The sequence below is a fragment of the Podarcis liolepis genome (assembly GCF_965112155.1).
Source record: "Podarcis liolepis genome assembly, chromosome: 16".
In the NCBI taxonomy this organism is placed as follows: Eukaryota; Metazoa; Chordata; class Lepidosauria; order Squamata; family Lacertidae; genus Podarcis; species Podarcis liolepis.
The window spans coordinates 28,888,794-28,897,649 of record NC_139567.1 but is presented as its reverse complement, the minus strand read 5'-3'; positions in this window follow the sequence as shown (position 1 = coordinate 28,897,649).

Below are 8,856 nucleotides of genomic sequence, written 5' to 3'. Positions count from 1 at the left end.
GGTGGCATCATGTCCAGCGTCCTGTTCTCACAGGGGACAACCTGAAGCCCCACATCTGGAAGCAGGTCTGGGAGAGACTGACATCCCCACAAACATCCCCAAGGCCTGCTGGCGGTGGCTGTGCAGATTACAGGCTGGAGGAAGTTGGATCAAGTCCAAGGGCTTGGTGGGATCAGGTCCTGGGCAGGAATCGGGCTCCACTGCAGCAAGCAGTTTTCCTCCACCCAGAAAGGGAAAAAAATCACTGCATGTAAAAGGACCCTGAGCTCCAGACATTTTGTGCACACGCTGCACCCAGATTTCAATGTTTTATGCACCACCGGGGGGGGGGGGAGAGAGATAAATTTGCATTTCCAAATGGAAAACAATCCTATTGACATTTAAGTATTGCCTCCTTGCGACATAAACAACTGGAATTTAATGTCGCCAAAGTTCATGGGAATTACTCTTCCAATATGATCCGAATTGCCCTTTGAACAGTGGTGGTGAAAGCGCTTTATTAAGTTGATTGATGTCGCTTTGCCTACAGCCTTTGAAGGGCAAAATGACCATTACTCCTTGGTGGGAGGTTTTCGTTTTTTTGCACCCTCCAAATGTAAACAGGAGGAAGGCTGCCTCTCAAGAACCCAGCAATGGCTCCCTCCAGGCAAAACGCAGAGAGACCCTTCAGAAAACCCAAATATAGATCCTGCCTTCCAAGCCCTTGCAGAGGAAGGAAGGAAGGCGGAAGGAGACAGAGGAGAGCCAGAATAGCATCAAACAGATTCTCACACCAGGGCCGCAAAACTGATCCACCATCATCCTGAGAATGTTATGAGGCCTCCTGAGGATTTTAGCACCGGGCTAAAGCACATCCTAAGTCCATTTTCTGGACATTGGTTCCAAAATACTGCCCTTTTTAGAGCGGGGGGGGGTGATGCATGTTGAACCTATGGACATCCTCCTCCCTCTGGACTACGTAACCTTTTCCAGTGCATCGTTGAACTACGGAACTCCCTCCCACAAGAGGCAGTGATGGCCACCAACTTCGATGGCTTTAAAAGAGGATGAGACAAATCCGTGGAAGAGGAAAAGGCTATTGATGGCTACTAGCCAAGATGGCTATGCTCTGCCTCCATGGTCGGAGGCAGCAATGCATCCAAATGCCAGTTGCTGGAAGCCACAGGAGAAGAGAGTTGCTGCTGCACTCAAATCCTGCTTTTGGCTGAAAGGATGCTGGACTAAATGGGCCATTGGCCTGCTCTGGCAGGGCTCTTTTTATAGCCCCAAGTTGGTTAGAATGTGGTGCTGATAATGCCAAGGTCGCAGGTTCAATCCCTGTATGGGACAGCCGCATATTCCTGCCTTGCAGTGGGTTGGACTGGATGATCCTCAGGGTCCTTTCCGACTCTACGATTCAATGAGTCAATGTTCTTGTGACCCTTAGGATAGCAGGCCAGCCCCTCTCTCACTCCCTATGCCCCCAGCCTCCCCCCTTAAGAGGAAGCAGGGATTTCATTGGGGATCAGAAGTGGTGTGGGAGGGGGTGTCAAGGGAATTGGAATCCAGGTTTGCCACATGGCACAGACAGTTTAGTTGCCTGGGGCATGGAGCCTTGGCTGGCCTGGACACAAACCTTCTGATTCTAAATCGGATGTGTATTTCTTGTCCCCCTCCAGCCACAAAACCAAAGAGGAAAGTGTCCCTGTCACCCGATACTCCCCTGAGCCCTTTCTCAGCCACTGGCAAGAAGACTCTCCCCTACTTTGCTTGTAAATTATGGCAGAAATTTCTCCCCTGGAGGGCAAACCTGGATTGGGGGGTCGGGGTCCAGAGGTGCCTTTGGGCACTGGGGCTTGATAGATGGAGCCCACAAGGAGACCCTCCCTCCCTCTCTCTCTCTGGCTTCCTTCACTCCCATGCCAGCTTCGCTCGATGACAGGGGCCCAGCACTCCAGCAGTCTCATCCTTCCAGAAGTCAATATTTACTGGGGGTTGCCATGTGCAACACCAAAAGGTTAAAGTTAGCCCGTCCTGCAAGCAGAGGAGGAGGGAAGGGCATTCTGGCTGGCAGGCCAGTCTCTGAGACAGCCTAACCTATACAGGAGAGCTCTGCATTCAACTTCTACTTAGAAGCCTGGGGCAGAAGCCAGCAGAGGATGGTACCAGCCCCTCAGGGCTTGTTCCTGGCCTTTGATGATGATGATGATGATGATGGCGCAGGTCACACACTCAGGAGGGGCAGCTGGAGCTGTTGCACATGAGAACATCCCACCCGCCTTGAACTGCAGCCTCCAGGAGGATTGTCTCCGAAGCGGGGTGTTTTTGCAATTCTTGCTTCTATCTATAAAGGTAGAAGTGATCCAGTTCCCTCCTTCAGACCCACAGCCTTTATGGAGCCTCCATTATGATTGACTTAGAGGCGGGGTGGCTATATGAAATGCATTTGCCCTGCATTTGCCTTAGCTGTGATTTCTGTACTGCAAGGGGTTGGAGTTGATGACTCCTGTCCTATGATTCTGCTTAAACCTAAATCATAGAATTGTAGAGCTGGAAGAGACCACAAGGGTCAACCCCCTGCAATGCAAAAATTATTATCTTTTCCCCCAAGGTGGGGCTCAAACCCACAACCCTAAGATTAAACATATCATGCTCTATCGACTGAGAGTATCTACAGGGTCTGGGGTGTCCTGCTGGTGTACGTTCCCCACTGAGCCAGCATAGCTGGGATTCTACCAAATCCCAAGAGCCTCTCAGCTAGTGTTCCTCAAGTCTAGGCCTGGGGCCTGTTTTCATTGAACTTGTGTATTGTTAATTGTTGTTGTTTTGTCGTTTAGTCGTGTCTGACTCTTCGTGACCTCATGGACCAGAGCATGCCAGGCACTCCTGTCTTCCACTGCCTCCCGCAGTTTGGTCAGACTCATGCTGGTAGCTTCGAGAACACTATCCAACCATCTCGTCCTCTGTCGTCCCCTTCTCCTTGTGCCCTCCATCTTTCCCAACATCAGGGTCTTTTCCAGGGAGTCTTTTCTTCTCATGAGGTGGCCAAAGTATTGGAGCCTCAGCTTCAGGATCTGTCCTTCCAGTGAGCACTCAGGGCTGATTTCCTTCAGAATGGAGAGGTTTGATCTTCTTGCAGTCCATGGGACTCTCGAAGAGTCTCCTCCAGACCATAATTCAAAAGCATCAATTCTTTGGCAATCAGCCTTCTTTATGGTCCAGCTCTCACTTCCATACATCACTACTGGGAAAACCATAGCTTTTACTATACGGGCCTTTAAAAGCTATGGTACCTATTAAAAGCTATAGATACCTATAAAAAGTAATTGCTGGCTTTTTCTTTTTGAATGAGTTGTCCAATTGCTCCAAGTTTCAAGTCACCCCCACCCCCTGGCTTTCCTTGGGAGGGGGCTCTGCTCACCATCACCCAGTGAGGCCCATTTGCCTGGCGTTCTCCTGCAATGCTCAACTGGTAGTGGCTGAGGAGGGGAAAAATGAGGTCACTGCCACTGGACTTGGCTCACTCCTTCCTCTTGAGCAACACTCTGCTCTGCCTGCCCGTCTTCCTTATCTTGTTCCTGCCAGAGCCGTGCAGAGAGCAGCCAAGAATGGGGAGGAGGACGAGGCACTGTGGGCGCCAAGATAACCACTCTAGGTGCGCTGGACATTCCTCAACAACAGACAGGAACGACAAGGATGTGTTTTGCGGGAAAGTGAGGGGGAGATTTGTCCCAAGGGAGAAAGCTGCAGCTGCTCCTTTCCTCCTCTGTACTCACCTGCTTTCCTCCCTCCCTCTCCTTGCCCTTCCCTCCAACCCAGGGAGGCATCCCGAGAATCATAGAATTGTAAAGTTGGAAGGGACCCCTTGGGAGTATATACACAAAGTACCAAACGTGGTGACAGTAATACTAATGCAACAAAACAACACCACCACAAACTGGCTTATAAATATAAAACCAAATTTACTAGAATAATAACTGGAATAGAGATAGACTTGTAACCATTCAAGCAACAATCATACTAATGTGCCAAGTGCAAAACAAAGCCGGGAGATACTGTAAACATGGAGTGGATAATTGTACAACTCTATCTTAACAAGTTACATGTGCAATAAACGTTATACAGACTGGATGAATGGACCGTTCAACAAGTAGCGTAAGTCCAATCACAGAACAGCAACCCCGTGCCCCCACAATGGCAAGGGGAGCACACTGGAGAATATGAAAAAGTTTTTCAAAGCTGTTTTGCAAAGATTGAACTGGATGAGATGTTCTTCAAGGGGTCTTGAGTTGGAAACACAAAGCCGTATGTATGGATCAGTCACAGGAAGGCAAATCAAAGCCACCATCCTGATGAGAATAACACAAGTGGGCAAAAGGAGACCTGTTCTCCGGATATATTGCAGGTTTCGCTTGGGGCCATCAGCCCCCCCCCCCCCGTGCAGGAATTGAAGACAAAGCATCTGTGATCAATGGCCATCCAACCTCTGTTGAAAAACCTCCAATGAATCATAGAATGTGAGAGTTGGGACCCCCAAGGGTCATCTAGCCCAACCCCTTGTAATGCGGAAATCACAGTGCAAGAATTCTTAACAGATGACCATCCAACCTCTCCATTCAAACCTCCAATGAAGGAGAGTCCGCCACCTTCTGAGCAAACAGCTCTTCCCATCAGAAATTTGAATGGGAAGCATACAAAGCATATATTTGTGGTCGAATAATTGCATACTCGTCACATAAAAATAAACGAAAGAATAAAAGGGGGAAATGGTTGAAAGAATAACCTATGGGCTCAAATGGTCAGGAATCCAACCACTATGATATATAAGGAAGTACAAAAAAGGAAATTTGAATTAAATAATGTACTGTCTCAGCAAACAGAATTTATGCTCACTTGTGTATGACACAGATATTGGGGGAATGGTGAAAGACCAGGAATTTTTTTGCCAAATCGCTTAAAACAAAAGAAGGAAAAGGCATTTATCCCATGTATTAAAGGGGATAAAGGTGAAGTCTACAAAAAGCCAAGGGATATTAATAACCACTTTAAAAAAATCATTAAATTTTATCCATATTCACATGTTAAACTTACTCTGGGGGAGAAACCCGACACTGAAAATTGCAAAAAAGATGGTGATATGGAACAATTGGATGGAAGCAGGGGGGCCAACTGATAGACGGGGAAGATGAATTTTATACTTTTGCTATTTTAAGACAAAAATATCATCTATCAGACACAGCCCAATGACAATACCTTCCAATTGCAACATCTCCCAACAAGTGTGTTTGGGCTGTCAGTCCTTTCAGCTTCCGAGATACCTGAGATATTGGAGCAACTGGACAACTCATTCAAAAATAAAAAGCCAGCAATTACTTTTTATAGATCTCTATTAACAATACACATGTTCAATATGCAGATGATAAGAGATGATTGGAATAAAGAATTGGAATGTTCATTATTACCCAGAAGTGGGGAAATGTATTAGCTTCAATATGTAAGTGGTCATTAGATTTAAAATTAAGACTAATACAACAGAAAAAAATATTTACAGTTTATTGGATTCCTTTATGGTTGTATAAAAAGGGGTTAGCTAAGATAGCTCAGTGTTGGAGATGAGGCAAGGACAATATCTCTGAAATACATGTTTGTACAGTGTTCTTTACTTAAGTTTTGGGAGAATGTGCTCTGTAACTATGACTGTGCGGGAAAAGTTAAATCTTTCAGCGGAGAATAGTTTACTGAACTATATACCTGCAGTATGGAAATTATCAATGGGATGAGGGAAATGGATTTTCTATGCCCTGATGGTGGCCAAGAGGAATTGGTAAAATAAATATATGATACCCTTCAATCAATGGACTGACGATATGACATCACTGGCAATTTATGAACGGACAGCTTACAGACACAGACTCTGTGTAGATAAATGCGATAACATTTGGAATGAGTTTATACAAAACGTACTAGGCTATTGGGGACGTGGGTGGTGCTGTGGGTTAAACCACAGAGCCTAGGACTTGCTGATCAGAAGGTTGGCGGTTTGAATCCCTGCAACGGGGTGAGGTCCCGTTGCTCGGTCCCTGCTCCTGCCAACCTAGCAGTTCGAAAGGACATCAAAGTGCAAGGAGATAAATAGGTCTGATGGGAAGGTAAACGGCGTTTCCATGCGCTGCTCTGGTTCACCAGAAGTGGCTTAGTCATGCTGGCCACATGACCTGGAAGCTGTACACTGGCTCCCTCGGACAGTAAAGTGAGATGAGCGCTGCAACCCCAGAGTCGGCCACGACTGGATCTAATGGCCAGCGGTCCCATTACCTTTACCTTTACTAGGCTGTTGTTGTTGTTTAGTCGTTTAGTTGTGCCCGACTCTTCGTGACCCCATGGACCAGAGCACGCCAGCCACTCCTGTCTTCCACTGCCTCCCGCAGTTTGGTCAAACTCATGCTGGTAGCTTCGAGAACACTGTCCAACCATGTCGTCCTCTGTCGTCCCCTTCTCCTTGTGCCCTCCATCTTTCCCAGCATCAGGGTCTTTTCTAGGGAGTCTTCTCTTCTCATGAGGTGGCCAAAGTATTGGAGCCTCAGCTTCACGATCTGTCCTTCCAGTGAGCACTCAGGGCTGATTTCCTTAAGAATGGAGAGGTTTGCACTAGGACAATAACATTATACCAATTTATACAAGAATGCATGGGAGTATTGTATATTGTTGGGTTGTGGGTTTGTTTGTTTGTTTTTGCATATTTTCGCTTTTATATGTATCTTTGTTGTTTTTCCCCCTCTCACTTTTCCTTCTTTTTCCCCTGTATCACTTTATTTATTTTAACTGAAATCACCTTAATAAAATATAAATATCAAAAGAAAGTTCTTCCCTAATCCAAGTTGAGCCCACGTCCCCGGATTATCAGATGTTTGGAAGGCAATTGCAGAGAGCAGCCCCCAGGGACCAGCTCCTTGGCCAAGAGTTTTTTAAAAACAAACCCAGGAGGAGGAGGAAGCTCCATGTGGCATGGGCTGCCTGTTTTCCTTGGCATTATGGCAGGTGGGCTTCTTTGTCCAATGGTTGGGCTGGGAAACATGGAAACTGGGGGTTGCCACCAGCCGGCCTGCATTGTTCCATTGTTGCTAAAGGGAAGCCCAGCTTCCCTGGTGGAGGCAGAGGGGGAAACTCTTCAGCTGGCAGAGGAAACCGAGCCAGCAACCCCCTGCCTGGACCAGCTGGAGGCTGCCTGGCCCATGGCCTGGATGATGGGCCAGGGCTCATCCAGATATACCTTGTGCTTAACCTAGACAGCAGCCAGAAGGAGGAGGAGGCATGTTCCTGGCTCAAAGAGCTCCTATTTTTAGCCTCCTGGCTGGCAGGACAAGCAAAGACAGTCACGGAAGAAGCGCAAGCAGAAGGAACCATGTTTCCAGTGCTCCCGGCGGACCCTCCAAGTGTCCCTGTTTTCCAGGGACAGTCCCGGATTTACAGAAGCTGTAAATCCTGTAAATCCCTGTCAGGGATCCTCCCTGTGTTGCAGGGAGTTGGACTAATCTGTGGTTCTGATTGTGCCTCCTTCATTTAGGTTCTGTTGCCAGAGAGCAACGCCAAACAAGCCCAAGTGGTCAAGTGTTGCAAATTGTGCAGTTCACGGCTTCTTGTTCTTCCATGGAATTCATAATTCCCCCGCTTTCTGTCACTCCCACATCCTCCGCTTTCCTCCAGCTTTGGAAAGTGGAAGTCACTAAAGGAGAAGGAAAGGCAAGACCTGCCAGCTGGGAAGCCAAATCCCCATCCTAGGGTCCTGAACCAGGCTCCACAAAGAGGGCCCCAAATTAAAGAAAAAATTACATACACAGAAATATATACACACAGGGATGTGAGTGGCGCTGTGGTCTACCACTGAGCCTCTTGGGCTTGCCAATCATAAGGTCGGCGGTTGCACCGTCCCAGCTCCTGCCAACCAACAGTTTGAAAGCACACCAGTGCAAGTAGATAAATAGGTACCGCTGTGGCAGAAAGGCAAATGGCGTTTCTGTGCACACTCTGGCTTCCGTCACGGTGTTCTATTGCGCCAGAAGTGGTTTAGTCATGCTGGCCACATAACCTAGAAAGCTGTCTGTGGACAAACGCCAGCTCCCTTGGCCTTTGACTAGACTTAACCGTCCGGGGTCCTTTACCTTTAATATACTGTATACACACACACACACACACACACACACACACACACAAAAAAAAAAAAACAATAATAAAATAGTAATATTAGAGATTAACAATGTATGGTTTATTCTTGTTTTCATTTTGAATTCAATATATATGGGGGCACCAAAATCTTTTTAAGTGCTTGGGACCTCTGAAGGTCTTAATCTGCCCCTGTCCGTATCTGAGGTGGGAATCCGGATGATGTCAGGCTGACCTGAGCCAACAGTCCTTCTGTCTTTCCTTCTGGTGCTGTCGTGTGAGAGGAGACCCCTGGCTGCTCTTCCTTTGCCCCCCCCCCCCAAATCATGTGCTCATATCTTCCACCTCTCCCATCGGCTTTCCGGCCTTCCCATGAGTCTTTCCTTGGCAAGATTGCTTCACTGGGAGGACAGGGTCTTATCTTCCATGGGAAGGAGAGATTGGGGAAGCTGCCTCCCAGATCTAGGCTCCGCTTTGCACGCCTGTCATGGAAACAAACACTTTGCTTTCCCCGAGGGAGGGGTTTCCTCCGGAAGGTTGCCAACTGTTTTTGGTTTTTTTAAAGGCCCTGCTCCTGTGCCATTAAAAAGAGTTGAGACAGCAGCAGATCTCCTTGCCAGGAGATCAAGTAATGGGGGAAAAGCTCCAAATGGGAGGTGGGATTTGGGGGGGGGGGCGCTGGGCGGGGAATATGAAATCTTACAGTGAATGAATCAA